Source organism: Micromys minutus (genome assembly GCF_963924665.1).
Source record: "Micromys minutus genome assembly, chromosome: X".
Taxonomy (NCBI): Eukaryota; Metazoa; Chordata; class Mammalia; order Rodentia; family Muridae; genus Micromys; species Micromys minutus.
The window spans coordinates 12,769,359-12,789,389 of NC_137970.1; the positions used below are offsets into that span (position 1 = coordinate 12,769,359).

The 20,031-nt window shown below is 37.7% G+C and overlaps 1 pseudogene across 1 annotated transcript; it reads right to left on the reverse strand.

The window, feature by feature from the left end:
* Nucleotides 1–7,220: 7,220 nt before the first annotated feature.
* LOC308414814 (ATP synthase subunit g, mitochondrial-like) lies at nt 7,221–7,527 on the reverse strand (annotated as a pseudogene). Its single transcript has one exon. The product of its transcript is annotated as an ATP synthase subunit g, mitochondrial-like (transcript).
* Nucleotides 7,528–20,031: the final 12,504 nt, after the last annotated feature.

Consider the following 20,031-nt stretch of genomic DNA (forward strand, 5'->3'; position numbering starts at 1 on the left):
CCCACACATGTTGAATACTCCTAACAGTCAGCTACAGATGGGAAAGATCTCATGAGGCCCTACCACATATTGTTGATCTATTGGCTACTAACAGATTCTAATAGTCTTCATTAGTGATCTCACTGACCTCTAATGGAGAGGTCCAAACCTGTACTCAGTGAGACAGTCCTACATAAACCTTTTGGCACACCAAACAAGACAAAGTGTCTTGAATTTGAGAAGGACTTGTTCATCAGTGGAAGGGAATTAAGAAAGGGTGCACGGAAGAGTAACGATTCTGCATCATATTGCAAGTAACAGAAATTATTAATAATACAAAACAAGAACAAACAATAACAGCCCCATCTCAGTTAGGGTTTCATTGCTCTGAAGAGACACCATGACCAAGGCAACTCTTACAAAGGAAAACAGTTAATTTGAGCTGAGTTATAGTATCAGAGGTTTAGTTCATTATCATCATTGCAGGAAGCATGGCAGCATCCAGGCAGGCATGGTGCTAGATAAGAAGCCAAGAGTTCTACATCTTGATCCACAGGCAACCAGGAAAGACTAGATAGAGACTGTCTCCCGAAGGTAACCAGGAGGCGGGTCTCTTCCACAATGGGTGGAGCCTGAGCACTAGGAGTGTTCAAAACTAACTTACACAGTGACACACTTCCTCTAACAAGGCCACATCTACTCCAACAAGGCCACACCGCCTAATAGTGCCATTCCCCATGTGCGAGGCATATTCAAATCACCACAAGCCCTGTTCTCTCCATGCAGCTACTTGCACATTTCTGATGTTAGTGTCCTTCAGAAATCTCTGTCCAACATGTAAACATCCTGTCTCTCGGTCTCTCTTCCTCCCTTTCCATCTATCTCTACTTCTCTCTCTTCCTCTGCTCCTCCCCGTCTCCCTGTATTTCACTTTCAAAATAACTTTGTGGTTCTCAGTTCTTCTGAATGGGAGATGTTAATTTGAAGGAGATTTTTGGCTTTTTTGTGCTTAATCAATTTTTATGTGTTGGAACCTTCTTCCGGCCTCTTAGAGGGTCCTCATGACCCTTTCTGGACTACCTGCAGGTAGGAAACTCTGAAGTTGTTTCTCATTAAAGATGGCATACTCTCTCTCTCTCTCTCTCTTTTTTTTTTTTTTTTTTGGAAATTAGTATTTACTGGCAAGTTCTGGGTCCTCAGTTTTGTAGGATGATTGGGTATCTTTTACTCTCCCTCCGTGAAGTCTGTATAACAGCTAAACCCACGCAGTGCTCCTGCAGATGAGAGTTGACCCACCACCCACATTTCAAAGGAGTTACACATTATTCCATTGCTAGCCCAGGTGTTAGTTAGGTGGGGATTTGAAAATATTATAAAAATGCGTTGCCATCGTGATCTTGCTCCAAACATAAACTATTTTTTTTTTTTTGGATTTGGTGTAATTACTATGGAATCGTTAACCTTTAACTATGTATGAAACAAAATTCTTCCTTTTAAAACTCATGATATTTTTAATTGCCCATTTCCAATACTATGCATTCTAAGGTAGAAAGTACTATTTTGAAATATGTCAACAATGAAGAAAGATATATCAGGTTGTCACACTTCTCTCTGTAAAAAACGGTACCCAGATACATATTATCCAACAGGCTGAAATATAAAGTAGAAAGATGTATTGGAAATCTAAGTGTCAGGACATGTACAGTCTCATTTAACTGCTAAACATTAAAATAATCAGTAATTTCGAACAATTCACCTAGACTGCCTAAACCATAATTAACAACAGGCATGCCTTTTTGTTAAAGAAAACCCTACCTATATTGTAAATTAAATTAATCAGTGATATGTAATTGCCACTCCGCAAATATGGTATTGTTTATTTTCTTAGAGCAAAGTTGTAGGAGCAGAGCACACATGAAAAAATTTAGACTCAGAGTTCATGATGCCCCAGTAAACGTTTATTCAATCAACGGTCACCTGCCATCCACCTTCTGGTTATTTGAGATCTGTGAAATCGCTTATGTACAAGTCATGTTTAAATGATGCCAACCATACTGCTAGCCTCATAAGCTTTAAAGAAGAGGTGAGGGTATTTAGTTAAGGATCAGAAAAGAGAAGCCAGAATTAGTCTGGAGCATCAAAAAGTGCTCCATCTAGTTTCTTTCTTCTGTTTTCAAAAGCCAAGCTATCTTGCTTCCTGAGCTAATTCAGTCTCCTGAAAATGTTAGCAGTTCCAGTCTTCAATTGTGCCTTGTCTCACTAATGCCACTTAATTGGCATGTTTGCTTTTCTTTGATTTTTGAAGTTCATCACATGCTGTTTCTTATTTGTTTACATATCATTTTAAAATCATTGTTTTGGAATGAACCAGATGTTTTGTCTTTTTGTTTTTCGGTATGATGGCTCCTGTGTGTGTGTGTGTGTGTGTGTGTGTGTGTGTGTGTGTGCGTGTGTGTGCGCGCGTGTGTGTCTGTGTGTCTGTCTGTCTGTGTGTATCTGTGTATGTGTTTGTGTGTGTATTTACTGTGCAAAAGATGAGTTTTATTATAACAATTTCATATACACTCTGTGGATATTTACTCTCAATTACTCTCTCTTTTTCTCCATATCCTCTCCCATAATGTATTTTTTAATTTATATTTTGCTTTTCTCCAGATAGACTACCAGATTTTCCTGTGATGAGGATATTTTTTTGTATGTGTGTGGGACAGTGGGGGGGGGGATGCATGTACTAGCATTATAGTATATGTATGGAGGTCAGGACAACTTGGATGAGTTCTCTCTTTCCACCATGTTGGTCCTGGGGATCAAAGTCAGATTATTGGCCTTGATGACTGATGCCTGTACTCACTGAACCTACCCTGACAACTCTACACATTTTAACTTCAGTTGCTTGCTATCTTTTCTAATCTCTAATGACGGAGGCACAAAGTAGATATTTCATCAGTGCTTATGAGAGACAAGAGCAAATGAGTAAGTGAAGTTGTAAAATTTAGTCGGTATACATTAGAGCATAGAGTGTGTTTTCTTATGATGTTTTCTTATATGAATGTGGTAGGACTGGCTATGCACACATTATAATAGTGAAGAGCAATGCTACTTATGAGTGGTAAATTATGAAAACATAAATGGATTTCTTTTTTTTGAATAAAGATGAGGGTCCTAATGCTTTTGAGAAATTCATTTTTCTGTGCATTAAATAATTAGTTCAAAGTATATAGTTGTAGAACATATCGCAACATGATGTGTTTTGGTAGAACACAAAAGACACCTAGAACCAAGTGCTCACATAGTGCTAGCCAATAGGTCCTGGGACTCAGTGAGTAGTGTTGAATCAGGCTCCTATCTAGCAAGTGGGGATAACTGTAGCTACTGCACTAGCTTATCCAGAGGATGTGATGAGACTTCGATGACACTGGGTCAGAGAAAGCTAATCAGGAAATGTGCACTCTTCTCTTTCTTCTTCCCATTTCATACTATGCAAGAGCTAATATTTTCCCAAGACTGTGAATAAAATAAAAATGTAATTGATGTTGAAGGCCACTGATCACATCTTATTTTTTTTTTTTTTGATGATTCAGAAGCCACCTTGACATCCTGCAATGCACTATCATTGTATTAACTCAAATAATCTATTTGAATCCAACAATCCTTGTTAGAACAATTTTGATTCATTTTTTTGGCCTCTGCCTGTATAGCTACTTGTTTATCTGTATATCTGCCTGTTTTCCTATCTACATATTTATCCATGTATCTAGAAGGCTTAATAAGTAAACTGAAATATATAAATATAAGATTGGCCAAGTTGTCTACGTAAGATTGCATGTTCAATTATGGATCTTAAATCATCATAATAATTCAATCCAGCATAATGTAGTAGGTTTACAAATTCTAACATCTTGTGTCATTTGGCACTGTAAGCATTACATTTATGTTTTTAACCCTGCAGATATTTCATCCTAAGCCATGGTGTCTAGTAAGAATATTATTTAGGAAAAGGAACAGCTGCATGTCATTTAGAACGAGGCCTAATTCTTAAATTCATCATATATGCAAGGCTGCAAGCATAATCTTGAAAAGGATAGACTTTGAGACTGATTTTTGTCTTTTAAAGAAACAACAAGAACAATGAAAGAAAACTCTACAAAATCAGTGGAGAACCTCAGTCTGTGATGAAGAGGTTAGATTCAACTTCCTATTGGTTTGACATCATTTAGCAACAAAGGTTGTCTTGTGCTGTCAAGTTCACAGGAAGAAGATCACAGGAATGTTTAACAAAGCAACGAGTTTCTATTTTGACTATTTTCTTATAAGACAATGAGGCTAATAAGAATGCTTAGATAAGTTGTAAAGAGTGAAGACAGTTTCACAAAATCTTATTTTATCAACTACCCTACATTTCATCTTTGCCACCAAAATCTCACAGAGATGTCAAACTGGAATATTTTATTCCTACATTTGTAAAATAAATATTCTTGGCAATTAAGCCCTTTTCCAATAGGCAGCTCAACAACAATGAAAACAGTAATACATTCACAATGGAGTTGTAGGTGTTGGTGACTTCAGTGAATAGGCAAATTAACCTTTTCTAACACCGAATATATATTATCTTTATAAAAACCATCACTTTTTTCTTTGTCCTCGCAGATATCCCTATGTGACATGGGAACACAAACACTAGCAAACATTCATCCCAGTGATAGGTGACAGAAATCAATGTCATCATTTCTGCGGTTATTTGGCTTAGTAGTAAGATATTATTCCTCATTTTAGAGATGTTTTATATATTGAATACATGGTCAATTTTTGTACTTATTCTGAGCTGTTCTTGAGAAAAAATATCCATTTGTTTCTATTCATGGACTAGATTATAGTCATGTGACGCTTATCAATAAAGGCATGTTTTGAGAGACGTTTGTTGGCTGGTTTCAGCATTGTGCAAACATCATTCATAAACTAACATGACTACGATGTTGCTACACAGTAGAATCTCATTGTATGTGTACACTCATACACACGCACGCACACACACACACACACACATCATTGATTGTACTACCCTCATATGTACAGTCTTTCAGTGAAACCAAGATCTCATGTGCGTGAGTGCATACCTATGCCCACATTAAAGCTTATTGTATCTGAATCACAATAGCCTTATCAAACTTATCCTCCTTGACCTATATGTGTATGGGTAAGAGGTGTTAAAAGTTGACAGCATGTCACCTTTGTTTTTTTTTAGTTTTTAGTTTTTCTGTGCAATGTTATGGTTTTGCTTTACACGTTTTGAAGATCTATTGTTTTATTATCATCAGTTGGTGACCATTATTTCTACTTGTTATTTTCTCTTATTGTGACTGGGTTTAATTACTTAATTTCACATAATGCCTTTTTTGGCCTCGAAGTATGTTTAATTTGACATAAATCCTGCTGTATCTAATTTCTTTTTTGCTGTTCTCTGGCACATAATTCTTGTTCATCTTATTTTCAAAACCTCTGTGCCACTACATTTAAGATTTCTGGATTTAAAATATAAAGTGAAAAATTATTGTATAATATTTGGATTTAAATCCCATATATTACCCTATTACCACGTGCTATTAATATTCTCATTTTTAAGATCTAACTATGCATTTTCTTTGTATCATACCTTTTCTTGGCTTCTCTTTAATTGATCCTTCCCCCTGCTTCCCCTCCTTTTTTTTGGTAAATATCCTTAAAAACTGTTTATGTATTTGATAATGGAAGCTAGGGTCTCTCCTCTTTTCTTGAAAACTTTGGCAGTCCTCTGACCTCCTGTGTTTTTGCTTAGTACTTATTCATTGTATTTAACATTCTATTACTTATGATATTTTTCATTGTTCTCAGAGTGGATCACTTTTCAGATTGTATCTCCACACTGAGCAACACAGTAACTCATATCACTTCTGGTTTTTGCATTCTGAATTTACTCTTCTTTTTTCAAGCATATCCTTTAGATTTTTTCAGCAAATATCTATAAGTACTCAATACTCATACTCCCTAATTACCCCAAAGAGCATTTATTTTGCTTCAATATTGAATGAGAATCTGGCTGAGAGTAGAATTACAGTTGACAGTTGATAAAGGCACTCCGTTGTCTTCTGATATCATTGATGCTGAGAAGTCTGCTTTCAATCTCTTTTGCTCTTTTCCTCTAGTTATATTACAAGGGTTTTTGTATTCTCATTTTGCTTCTCTTTATGAAAATTGATTCTTCTTTAGGATTTTTGGAGCTAATGAACATCTTACTTCAATTATGAAAAAAGTCATCACTTCTTCAAATATTATTTTGCCCCATTTCCTTTATTATTTTCTTTTGAGACTGATTAGATGTAGCTTGGAGTGCATTTTACTTCTACATTTCTTGATTTCCACCACATTCACCTATTTTCTTTACTCTTTGCTGGATGATAAGTGAATTTTTTCAGGTTTATTATCAACTGTACTCAACCTAGCCACTGAGGTTTTAGTTTCAAATAGCTAAATCTTTTGTTTTCTGTTTTCAAGGCATTCTCTCTTTTCAGAATGACTTGCTCTTTCATTGCAAGTTTTACGCTTTCTTTTAGGCTTAAGCACATAATTTAAACATTCATATTTATATGATGTACACATAAAAACAACATATTTCTGTTTCTACCAGTAATTTTATTTATTAGTTTCCAGTGTGCTTTTTCAGTGAAAAAAATCTAATATTTTCTTATCGTTAGCCTTTTTCTTCTTCAGGTAATGTTGTATGTTATAAAATTGGGATTTGTGTTTTACATTTTGTACACAAACTCATGACCTTATCTTATACCATTGTATTGATATACCAGTTAATTTAACCAGTAATCTATTACTATACTTAGGCTACCCCACCTTTTTCTTTTACTAGATAAAACTGCAGTGAATATCTTGTACATGTCTCCTTGCATGTATTTTCAGTTTTTTCTATAAGAGTTATAAGGTGAGACCACTGGTTCAAGGGGTGCTTACATTTGGAGTTTTCATTGCTACATTATAATTGCTTTCTGTAGACATCAGAACACTTTACAACTCTTACCAACAGTGCAAGAAACTGTAGCTGATTCTCCACAGTCCCATAGAACGTGTTTACTGGTTTTTTTTTTTTCTTTCTTTCTTTTATCCCCACAGCTAGGACTTTATTCAGATCGCAGTCTGTTACACATGGTCCAAGAACATACAAATAAGAACTTAAATTGGTCGTTAAAGATTGGTCTTCAAACATCATAGCCAACAATGCCACATTTACCTATGGTCTCTCCAATATAAAACAACACCCACACCTCAGTAACCATCATTCATCATAGCTTCCTTAACTGTAAGGTGTCTGAAGCTACCAGTTTTAGCACCCCATTTTATGTTTTTCACACTTGAAATGGCTGTGGGGATTTCACTCGGGGTTGGGGGAACCAGCTCAACCTTGGCGTAGTGCTAAAATGTGGCCAATAGAGACTTTGAGTAAGTCACGGCAGCGGCCACCGTTGATGGTGCCTTCTCCGTGAAGTTACAAATGAACTTGGCCATGGTCTAAGGTGAAACATCTCCTTTTTATTGAATATCTTCTTTACTTACATTTCAAATGTTATCCCCTTTCCAGGTTTTCCCTCTGGAATCCCCTATCCCATCCTCCCTATCCTTGCTTCTGTGAGAGTCTTCTTCCACCCACCCAGACACTCCCTCCCATTCCCCCACTCTGGAATTCCCCTACACTGGGGCACTGAGCATTTACAGAGACAGGGCTTCTCCTCTCCTTGATGCCTGATAAGGCCATCCTCCTCTGCTACAACTCTGGAAGTTCTGGAGGATTTGGTTGGTTGATATAGTTGTTCTTCCTATGGGATTGCAAACCCTTTCAGCTTCTTTAGTCCTTTCTCTAGCTCCTCCACTGGGGACCTTGTGTTCAGTCTAATGGTCGGTTGGGAGCATTTAACTCTTTATTTCTCAGGCCCTGGCAGAATCTCTCAGGAGACAGCTAAATCAGGCTCCTATGCAAAGGGACAAATTACTATTTTGTACAAAAATATTGTTGATTGTCAAGTTTTGTGAAAATGTGTTTATAAAAACAAATCTGATTATTTAAGACGATCCTTATTTTCCTGTTCTGAAAAGATTAAAACATTGTTGATTTTAAAAAAGCGTGTATCGTTTAAACTTTATTATTTTAATATATACCACACAATGCCTTTTTGTTTCTGTCCAATAACCATGCCCTTTATACATATATTACCCACAGATTCTTCCTTTACTTAGAATCAGTTTTTTTAAGTTTATAATTTATGTTAGTGAGTATACTTTTAACTATCCTTTTCATTCTCCGTGTAGCTTTCTTTGGTTTAAAATAAATTCACCCTAAATGCAGGGTTATTTTATATTGCTTATGATGTGGGCCAGAACGTCAGAAAACACTTCACTACTTACAACTTTACAGAATTCCTTCGTGCTGTTGTAGTTAAGATGCCAGTTGGTCCTATAGTGATCCAAATGCATTACTACCTAGATGCCCAAGTTCGCTCACTCACAAGACTGTCATTTATTCACCTGACACTGTAGGGAGCACGCCTACGTGGACTCTTTAATATGGCATTGTCCGTATGGTGATATTTCTTTTCATGTGTACTTTCGGATTCTATCTGAGTACTATGGGAAACAGGGTGGTAGACTCAAGAGCTTCTAAACACTACACCTTAGAGACTAGGTGGCACCAATTTTGCTGTGTTCTGATCTGATTTATGTAGAGAAAGTATGAATGGCCTACCCTGTGGAATGTCAGGAATTTGGGCCAATACTTTCCAGACTACAACCATGATATTCCATGTATATCCTTCAGTATAGAAATATCTCTACACAGTGCCTCTCTCTCTCTCTCTCTCTCTCTCTCTCTCTCTCTCTCTCTCTCTTTCAGACACACAAACACACAAACACACACACATACACACAGAGGTATAGACAATTCATACACCACATCCATTTATGGCAAAAAAAAAACCCTAGAAAAATATACCCAGGAGCACGAGAGATAGTTCAGAAGTTAAAAACACTTACTGTTCTTCCATAGGCCCTGTGTTGTGTTCTCAGTGTTCCATACTGAGCAATTCATGATTATCTGTAACTCCAGTTCCAGCTCTAGGTGATTCAACACACTCTTCTGGCTTCCAACAAACACCAACAGGAATGTATGCAGATACAACACACACACACACACACACACACACACACACAGAGAGAGAGAGAGAGAGAGAGAGAGAGAGAGAGAGAGAGAGAGAGAGAGAGATGAGGGAGGGTAAGAAGAAGGGGGAGGATATGAGGGAGGGAGGGAGGGAGGGAGGGAGAGAGAGAGAGAGAGAGAGAGAGAGAGAGAGAGAGAGAGAGAGAGAGAGAGAGAGAGAGAGAGAGAGAGAATAAATATTTTTAAAAACCTACTTAAGGTTGTGGATAAAGAAAATGTCAGTATAGACACTTAGACCAAATGAGTGGAGGTTTTCTAGACTACTTTTGCTGAGTGACTAAAACCTCTGCAGCACTAGATCTATTAACATATTAATAAATTCAAATTCAAGTTTGGTGCTTTAATGAACTCTAGGCCATATCTTCTGCCATCATCTGGGCTTTAAATCCTAAACTTGGTCATGAAAACTTACATGATAGTTTGATGCTGAAACCTATCTTCCATTTAGTGGTCTTGATTTTGATTCCTTCTTTGATTTGTAGTTGAAGGGACAGTTTTCTTTTGAACTACACTGTACATTTAAATATAATTTTCAGGGTTGAGACTATAGCCCAATGGTAAAACATTTACCTAGCATAAACAAGGCCAGGGATTTTATCCCCAGCCCTATACAAAGAAAAGATTGTTAATATGTGTCATCCAATATACCATGTGTTTTTAGCAAGAAAATAATTGGTATGTCAGATTTTTGTAGTCCTATATTGAGTTCTCAAACAAATTTTGAGGCTAAAAGAAAGAGATTTAGTGAATGACTAAATAAAAGTTGTATTTCAAGCCATCGTTACTGAGAAAGAATGACTATTTTCCCTCTGTTGGCATGCACTTCTTTAAGAGCATCTTTTTCATATATTCTGGTCTAGATTAGTAGACAGATGACATTTCAGCCACCCCTAAATGGTGGCTGAAGCATGTGTAGTCATTGTCTTTTTGCCATCCAGCAGAGATATTGTTCTTGTTGTAGATCTGGCAGGCTAATCAATAGGACCCAAATGGCAATCAATTTCACGTGATTGCTCATGGTTTACCATTGATTTCAATGCTGACTGTATGGCAGAATAATGAGGAAAATCTGATGCCAATCACTGGCTGTGAATGCCACTGCACATCCTTCTAGATGACTGCATAACACGAGAGAGAGAGAGAGAGAGAGAGAGAGAGAGAGAGAGAGAGAGAGAGAGAGAGAGAGACAGACAGACAGAGAGATGGAGAGACAGAGAGAGATGGAGAGACAGAGACAGAGAGAGAGATGGAGAGAGAGAGAGAAAGAGAGAGAGAGAGAGAGACCTGGTGCTGGGGATAGAGAAAACATGTTAATTGTGTTGTAGAGGAAAGCTTGAATTATAACATGCCTACAATCCAGAAAGCCACAGGAAAAAAAAACAAAAAACTTCGGTTGGTACTCTGTAGGTTAAAATCAGCCTCGGGGCCACACAGCTGAACATGATTACAAGGTAAGCTTTCCTTACAATCATATTTAATAACTTAATCTTAATGAGGAAATCTTGGCAGTAAGCCCCCAGTAGGAACTGATAGGTCTAATCACTCGTCATCAAATGTCATTTTCTTGAAGCCAAGAATCACATTTTCATTACTTACAAAGCACTCAAACCTTTTTCAGTGGATAACTGATGGGAATATATGTTGTACCTATTATCTAGTTTTGTTTTCTAGTCTGTGGCTCTAACAAGGAACACTTGAACTCTCTAGACTTTTCCTATTAACAATGACATAGCTGTTTGACATATGGTAGAGCTGTCATAGGAAATGAAGACTCACAGTAGATCTTAATAAGAAGGCATAATTTACAACACAGTGACACACTTAGATTATTTTAACTACAAGCTTTGCTTCATCCCTGAACTTATCTTTGATAAAAATTTTAATAAGTGTGTTATGTAAATTATTACTTATATTTTTAGCAAAAAGCACACTTTCACAATTGTGAAGGGTTAAAGTGATAAGAAAAAAGTATTAAACTCTCAATGGAGCCCTCTCTCTTCTTGTTCCTTTGAACCAAAACCATAATAATTTACTGTATTTCAGTGTTTTTCTGAGCAAATGCAAGCAGGTGTGATTATTCATAAGTGTTTTGCTTCCCACACCAAAGAATTAGATACTATATGGCAGTTACAAGAGAGCATCTTCACAGATTTTAGCAGTCTTCCATAAGTCTTCCATTGCATGTTCATGGAATAGTTTATGGAATCTGTTTCCTAAAAAATCAAGGTGTGTCTAGTCTTTCTTTTCCAAAATATTTATTTTTAAACTATGTGCATATGTACATATATATATATATATATATATATATATATATATATATATATATATATACACACACACATGTGTTCAGGTGGTAACTGAGTCCAGAGGAAAGTGTTGGGATCTCCTGGAGCTGGATTTGCATGTGGTTATGAGCCACCTAATATGGGTGCTAGGAAGCCAACTTCAATCCTTGACAAGAGCAGTGTCTGCTTTTAACCACTGAGCAAGTTCTCCACTACATTGCCTGTTTGTTTGCTCATTTAAATATTTTTGATATTTTAGATAGCACCACAGAAAAGAATTATAACCATGTGTCATTCAATTCATTGCAAAAGCAGGTACATCGATAAAATAATTTTAAAAGGGAAATTTATATTTTCAGTTTTGGGAAATTTCTATTTGCCCTCAATATGAATTATGACAATTGCATTTTGACCTGTCATATGGCAGTAGCTGCTGATTCAAAACTTACCAGTAAAATATGTTTGTGGTGGTTTGAATGAAAATGGCCCCACTAGGCTCTTAAGGAGTGGCATGATTAAGAGGTGTGGCCTTGGAGAAATTATGTCACTGGGGGGGTGGGATTTGAGGTTTCAGAAGCTCAAGCCAGGCCCATTGGGTCACTCACTCTTCCTGCTGCCTTTGAATCCAGATGTAGACTTTTCAACTCTTTCTCCAGCACCACGTCTGCCTGCCTGCTCCCTGCCATGATGACAATGGACTAAATTTCTGAACTGTAAGCCAGCCTCAATTAAAATTTTCCTTTATAAAAGTTGACATTGTCATAGTATCTCATCACAGCAATAAAACTTTAAAACACAAGTTGGTACCAGGGACTGCGTATTACCGTGATAGGCTTTTTGGAGAAATTTGGACTTCGAATTAAGAGAGCAGTTGAATGCTTTAAACAGGCCTTAATTGGCCATACTGGTAGGTATATGGAAGACTGGTGCTGAGGGTGATTTAAATAGTGGCAGCACAACTCAAGAGGTTTCTGAGGAGAATATTAATTTGTAATCTAGTCTTCCAGAAACATGAGATACTTGTCAAGAACTGCTAACAGGGAATGGAACAAGACCAAGAGAAAGAAGGGTGCTGTAGTCAACAAAGCTGAAAAAAGTCAGAGTTCTGAAGAGCCCATTGACATTGGACATGGAGATACTATGTTTCCTTTCCTATGTTTTGGAATGATAATTTATGCCCTTTGCTACTGTATATTGGAAGTGTGTGACATGCTTTTTATAAATATAAAAAATGTTTAAAAAATAGTGGTTACATGTATGCGATTGTCAGGAGTCTCGAAAGAGACTTTGAACGTTTGACTTTGAAACATCATGGAGACTGTGGTAGACTATCGATGGAGACATCTGAAGATGGACTGAATGTATTTCTGCATCACGACATAGCTACAAGCCTATGGGGTGGGCAGAGAGTCAGATGTGGAGGTTTAAATAAGAACGGGCCCTATAGGCTCGTAGGGAGTGACACCTTTAGGAGATGTGGCCTTGTTGAAATAAATGTGCCACTAGCTAAGAGGTTTCAGAAGTTCAGTCAAGGCCTATTGGCTCACTTGCTTTTCCTGCTGTCTTCAAATCCAAATGTAAGATCTCTCGGTTCTTTCTCCAGCAGCATGTCTGCCTGCAATGTTCCATGCTTCCCACCATAACAATAGGGGCTGAAACCTCTGAAACTGTAAGCCAGCCCCAATTAAATGTTTTTCTTCATAAGCATTACTGTGACCACAGTGTCTCTTCACAGCAGTAGAAAGCCAAACTGAGACATGCTCTTGCATGTTTGGATTTTGGTCAATTCGAGAACTGAGACATAGTATCTCATAATTTATATTTGTACTTGTAGAATTATAATTGATATTAGGTATATTTCTTCTATGATTCATAAGGTATTTATAAACTTTTTATGAATCATTTTTTTATTCTTCATATCAATTGACCCAATATGTTAATCAATTTTTATCACAAATAATGCGAGACTACAGACTTGGTAAATTGTAACAAAAATCTTTTATTTTTTTCTTCATGGCTATCTTATAATTCAGGCATGAGGGGTTGTATAGGTGATGGCTTTCTTCCTTGCAGGGTCTTGAGGAGTAAAGAGCATCAAATGGGTCGTGTGTACATACATGTCTTGTCTTGTCTTGATTTCTCTTGTAAAGCCAGCAGGATCACCCATAGGAGTTTCACCTTACTGAATTTATCTAATCATAAGCACTTTCTAAATGCCCCATATATATTGAGAATGATTAGAATAAGTTCTCAGGCTCTTAATATCTTACAATGGTGATTAAATCTTAATACAAGAAGACTTGAGAGACACTCAAACACCATTCATACCATGGCACCCATGTTTCCTAAAAGGCTGTTAGGTTTTCTTTATTCTTTTTTCTTGCCATTTTCCCATTTAACTCTCCAATGAATTAAATGCTTGTTATAGTGTATAATTATACACTGTGAAGTATGAACTGAACTATACAGTATTTCAGGTCATACTCTAGGAATCTAAAGTCCTAAGCCTAAGAATGACATTTTATCAAGCAGTATCCATTTTCAGCATGTAGTCACATGCACATGGTTCGATTTCTGGACATTTATTCTATGATCTTGGTTCCCGCTATCTCTTCCAATTACGGACATTTTGTTTTAACTTTTTTAGTTAATTTGGTCTTGTGTTATTTTAATTTTTCAGAATACTATTGGCTGCTCTTCTCTGCTTTTGTAATGAATGTTACTTATAGCTCTCATTGTGGTCATTTAGCTGTGGGTGTGAAGATATAAAGGAGGAAACAAACTTCTAAATATCTTATGGGAATTTTATTCTATAGATGATTTCTTCCTCCCTTTATTCAAAAGGAAATTAAAACCGAAACATTATGAATGCACTTGTATTTTGAAGAAGAGTTTTCTTGTGATCTAAAACTAATTTCTCACTAGGGACCAGACCTCAGTAGAAACATGTTATGGTGAATTGATGTAAAATAGATGATTTCCAAACAGCCAGAGAACAGGTCTTCTCAAGGCCTGACATTGTCTAAGCCAGTGAGAGCTAAGCTCCGACATTGTGTTGTAAAATCTTTAAGGGAAACAGTCTAGAAAATAGCTGTTTAGCTTTGATAGGTACAAATTTCAGAAAGGCACCGTGTCGTTTGTGAATAAATCTTGCACCTAGATGGGGACAAGTGTTCATGCATCCCATACCATACATTAAGATACTCTGTTCTCAGAGAGGAAATTGGTAACCCAAGCCTCTACGCATGACTCACAAGGAGCTGTCTGAGCACTATGCAGTCTATTTCTGAGAAATCATATCCGGACAGATTTTTCTGGGGGAAGAACCAGAGATTTGAAGAGGCCACAAAAGACAGTTGATGATAGGAGAGTGCACACAAGCTTCCTATTAAAGATTGAGAAGAAACCTTGAGAGATGAATTTGGAAAGGTAACTGCAAAGAGAAGAAAGGGCTCAAAGGCACAGAGCTTCAGCGACGTATAGTACATTTTGGGAAATAAAGGAGGTTGTTTGAGTGTGAGCTGGATAGTTTTATGTCAACTTGACACAGACTAGAGTCATCTGAAAGGAAGGAACACCAATTGAGAAAATACCCAAAATAAGATACGGCTGAAGGACATTTTCTTAATTAGTAATTGATGGGGAGGGCCCAGCCCATTATGGGTGGTACCAACCCTGGGCTAGTGGTCCTGGGTTCTATAAGAAAGCAGGCTGAGTAAGCCTTGGATAGCAAGCCAGTAAGTAGCACCCCTCCATGGCCTCTGCATCAGCTTCTGCCTCTAAGTTCATGCCCGATATGAGTTCCAGTCCTGATTCCCTTCGATGATGAACAACAATACGAACATGTAATCCAAATAAACCCTCCCCCCAACTTCCTTTTTGATTACACTGTTTCATCCTAGCAGTCAAAACAAACTAAGACAAGGTTCGTAATTAAGCCAAGAGGAGCATGTATAGAACCCACATGGGTAAACATCTTCCACACACCAGGCAAGAATCACATTTTCTAACCTCTTTCTCTAGCCACTGAAGGATTCTTTACTTTGCCTGTTTCACGTCATTTAAAATATTTATTATTTTTTTTATTTATATGTATGTGTGTACACTTGTGTGAGTTTATCTGCATCGTATACACGCAGGTGCCTGGGGAGAGAAGACAATATTGGGTCCCTTTGAGCTGGAGTTAGAGACAGTTATGAATCACCAGATCTGGGTGCTGGGAATTGAACTCAGGACCTCTGGAAGAGCATCAAGTGCTCTTAACCTCTGAGTCGTCTCTCCAGCCCCTTGTTTTTGGTAATAAAAACTAATCTTGCTTCTACATAGTGGAAAGTTAAGTAATCTCCATCCCTCCCCCCCTGCCTCCCAATTCCCTCTCCCCACAAAGATATCATTACAGCTTCTTATGTGCCTTTTCAGAATTTCTCTCCAGAAGTATGTTTATTACATGTACCTGTTCTTTTAAAAAGGAGATTGTACTATGTTGCAATGTTACTTGCCATATTTGTTTTCTAGTTAATTACTAATCTTCGCTATAGCGGTTTCTGAAAAGGTTTGCCATTAGGGGGAAGGACTCCTTTAGAAATTGGCTATGATGGCTTCTTTCTCTGCAAAATATGCTAAATACGCATTGACACTGAGCTTTCAGAGCAAGATCTATGTGCTAATTTACTCAAATAATGATGTCTATTCAGACGTTAGGATGCAGAACTAATTTGAGGTGTGCACTAAACCTAGATGAAAGCAACCATTTGGCTTCTCATACGCAGACCAAGCAAGATCCAAGGAATGGCAGCATAGCACGTGCAGCCTGTACTACACACTTTATTTCCATACAACCCAACCCACACATATTAAACTTTGACTTTGCCTCCCCCAATGTTCTTCTATGCCTAACATTTGTTTTTAAGTATTGTTTCAGGGCAAGATAGGCAAGAGCCCATATAAAGGTGAAGAAGTACTCAAAAAGTAGAATTCACCTTTCAAGGAACTACTAAGTCTCTGGTCCTTGGGGCAACAACAATGAGCTTTTTTTTTTGGTACACACTTGCAAATTGATTTTCATTACTTATACAAACTTGCTTTCACAGTTCAATTGATTTATTATTCTATTTGCAAAACGTTTGGGGGTATTTGGGGTTGGGTTACAGTACAATACAGCATTCCCCAGTTAAATTAATTTACTCAGGTTTTCATGAAACAGCTTTTTGCATAGATTTTCAAAGAGAAGCTTAATGTGTCTAAGGGAAGGTATAGAGGGCTCTCTAAGGTTGTGCATTCCGGACAAGACCATGCCAGCCCACAACCATTTACACGATTCTGCTCCTGACTTTGCAGTGTTCAAGTGTATGTACCTACCACAATGACTCTTACCAGTTCTAACCTGGGCAGGGGAAGGGGCAGTTTCCATTTTCCAAATAAAAGAAGGGGGAAAGCCACACCAGAAACTACATTACCAGACATCCTCAAACACACATCCTAAGACACTTGTACAAAATTATCTGTAGGAGAAATTTCTGGAAGGAGAATGGCTATATCAAAGAAGTGGGGGCACTTACAGTGCAAAAAGGCAGTGCTAAATTGTCCTTCCTAGAGGACACACCAATTCACACTCCCATTATCTTTTGGGGAATCCCTAGGCCTACACCAACAGTGCATGATTACAAACATTTTCAGACAGGAAAAAGCCTCGATTCATCTGCTTTATATGCATTTCTTTAAACGTTAGTGAGACGTAAGCACGGAAGAGAGCATTTTTTCATGTGCTGGTACCCATATCCAATTCTTTCACTTACAAATGCCTCTTTGTGCCCTTTTTGCCCATTTTTCCATTAACTTGCTAGCCCTTCCTTTATTGAATTGTAACATGGAAGAATTTTAAATAAGGGAGGAATTCAATCGCATTTTCTTCTGCTTTATCGCCTCACATTGATATTACAGTTTATCATCTGCTTGGCTAATGTGCTCATATTTCTGAAGAGTCTGGACTTGGGTTTCTCAGAGCCTCAGCGAAGGAGAAAAGCTATAAACTAGCAGGTTTATAGATTCTCATGGGCCAGGCCTCAATTGTTTCGTCCTTTGAAGTTTGAGAGTTAGGCTGAAAATAACAGTATCTTAAAGATTTGGAACGAAAAATGGGCAAAAAACTTGTACGTTCTGAAAATGAAAAATAAAAACTTAATAAGAAAGACTATTTCAAAAGGAGAAAAGAACAGATCTATCCATTGTCTTGATTTCTCTGAAAGAATGCTTTGATTTCTCCTTGAAAGTAAGGGATGTTTATTCTCAGTACTTTTCAAAGAAAACACACCTCCTTTTCCCATACAGAATTTTCTACTTGCCTTCATACAGGATCCAAATTCAGGAGGTGATCATCACTGCTTAGAGCCACCTACCCAGAAGCTCTGTATGTATTTTCTAGTGTACATGATGCTATACTGCTTACATCTCAGCCTATGTGCCCTGTCCCTTTCCTTATTGAGTCTTGTACCATGGCTCATTTGGCCCTCCAGATCAGGTAATTCCTGTTTCTCCTCGAAATCTTGGTTGCCTTAGTCGTCACAGAGTGCAGGAGACCTTGCTCACCATTTGGCTTATCCTTAAGGCTTTCCCTTAACATCTTTGAGGAACGTGATTTGTCCCTAGACTCTGTTATATGGCTCTCGAGGTCAGGAATCCCTTTCTAGCTGTATTGGCATCTTTTCTACAGTCAAAGGAAGTCTCCCAGTGCTGTTTGCTAGCATATTGACTCCAGTGTGATGTGAGTAGGACTTCTAAATATTCTTAATCAGCGATCTGAAGTCCTTTCCAAACCTTCCTAAAGAACATTACTCTTGCTCATGTCTGCTTCCGATTGTGGCCATCATGGGATCAACTGTTGCCTCATTCTCCTATAGCCATGACCCCCCCCCCCCATGATATAATAAATCCTTAAGCCTTAAGACAGAATAATTCCTTTCCCTTCTTAAATTTTCTTTGTAAGATATTTTCCCACAGCCATAAGAAAAATCCTAATACATTTTATAGTCTTTCTCCATGGTGAATCTGACTTGACAGTGGCTGAGACCTCCATAAGAACGGGGCGCACACATTTTTAAATATATAGTAAGTATTTTGTTTGCTGAATGAAAAACCATTAATTCTGTTCCTCAGAACACATGTGTAAATGTGCAAATGCATACACAACACACACAATAGTGACATACAGAAGAAATGGAATATTTTATAATATGGCTTCTGTTCATAACACTTTATAAACAACACACATTGCTGCACATTGTTGTAAGTTCACTTAGGATAAAAACTTCAGAAATTGCTACTAATTTATATCTTTAGCTTGTCATTGAGTCCAATCTTTTAAATTTTTATATTTTTTTATCACTTGAGAATATCCTAGATGCATATAATGTGTTTTTGATCAAATCTATTGCCCATTGCTTCCCCTGAAATTCCTGCCTTATTCTCTCAACCACTGTTTCCTTCCAACTTCATGAGCTTTCCTAAAACCACAGAGAGTCCACTTAATGTTGTTTCTATGGGCACAGGCATAAGACCACCTACTGGAGCATTGGTAGCTTCTCAGGGGCTTCATCCCTGTAGAAAACGGATTCTTTCTTTTTCTTCTCAGCAGCCATCAATTGCTAATCAGCTACTCAGGAGTGAAATTTTCTGAGCCCTGCCTCTTCCATGTCATAAGTCTCCTTCATGTAGTCAATGCTACTGTGGATCCATGTGTGCAATGGCTCTGTTGTGCTCAGTAAGTACTGTTTTCACAGAAGATGGCCACAACCTTTGGCTCTTATCCTCTTTCTACCCCACCTTCTACATGGAAGGAAGAGGATATATATAATATTGATGTCCCCTCTGGAACCAAGTACACCACAGTCTCTTTGCGCCTTGACCAGTTATAGGTCACTTAATTAATCACCATTTTCTGCAAAAAAATAAATAAAAATAAAAAGAAGCTTCTCTGTTGAGGGATGGGAGATGCATTAATCTATGGGTGTAAAGATAAGAACTTATGGTGCAATTTATCAGTATGTTCATTGAGCAGAATAATAGTAGTAAGTTCTCTTCTAGGGTTTATTGTCCAGCTGGTCATAGGATTTGACCCTAGCGAACAGGAGTTCCATCTTGTGGAACAGACCTTAAGTCCAATCAGAAGGTGCTTCAATACTTTCCTAACATTTGTCCAACTACTGCACCAATGAACAAATTTTGTCCCGCCCATCACTGACAGCACTCAAAGGATTTCCAGATGGGAGAGATGTTGGTTACTCTCCTTCCTAGTATCTGCATAGACTCTCCCAGCTCAATCGCAGCCAGCTTACTGAGGCAACTTTGCACATCTGTACCAGCTTAATTTCTCCATGTCCCATGACTCAAGTATGTGATATCTTCAGCAATAGACTCTTCCTGTCAAGTTATAGAGGGTAGTAGTCGAGAGCACTGGCAATAATAGCCTATGATATTTGTGGGTCTAGGGAACCCCACTCTAAAACAGGTAACCTATTCCTG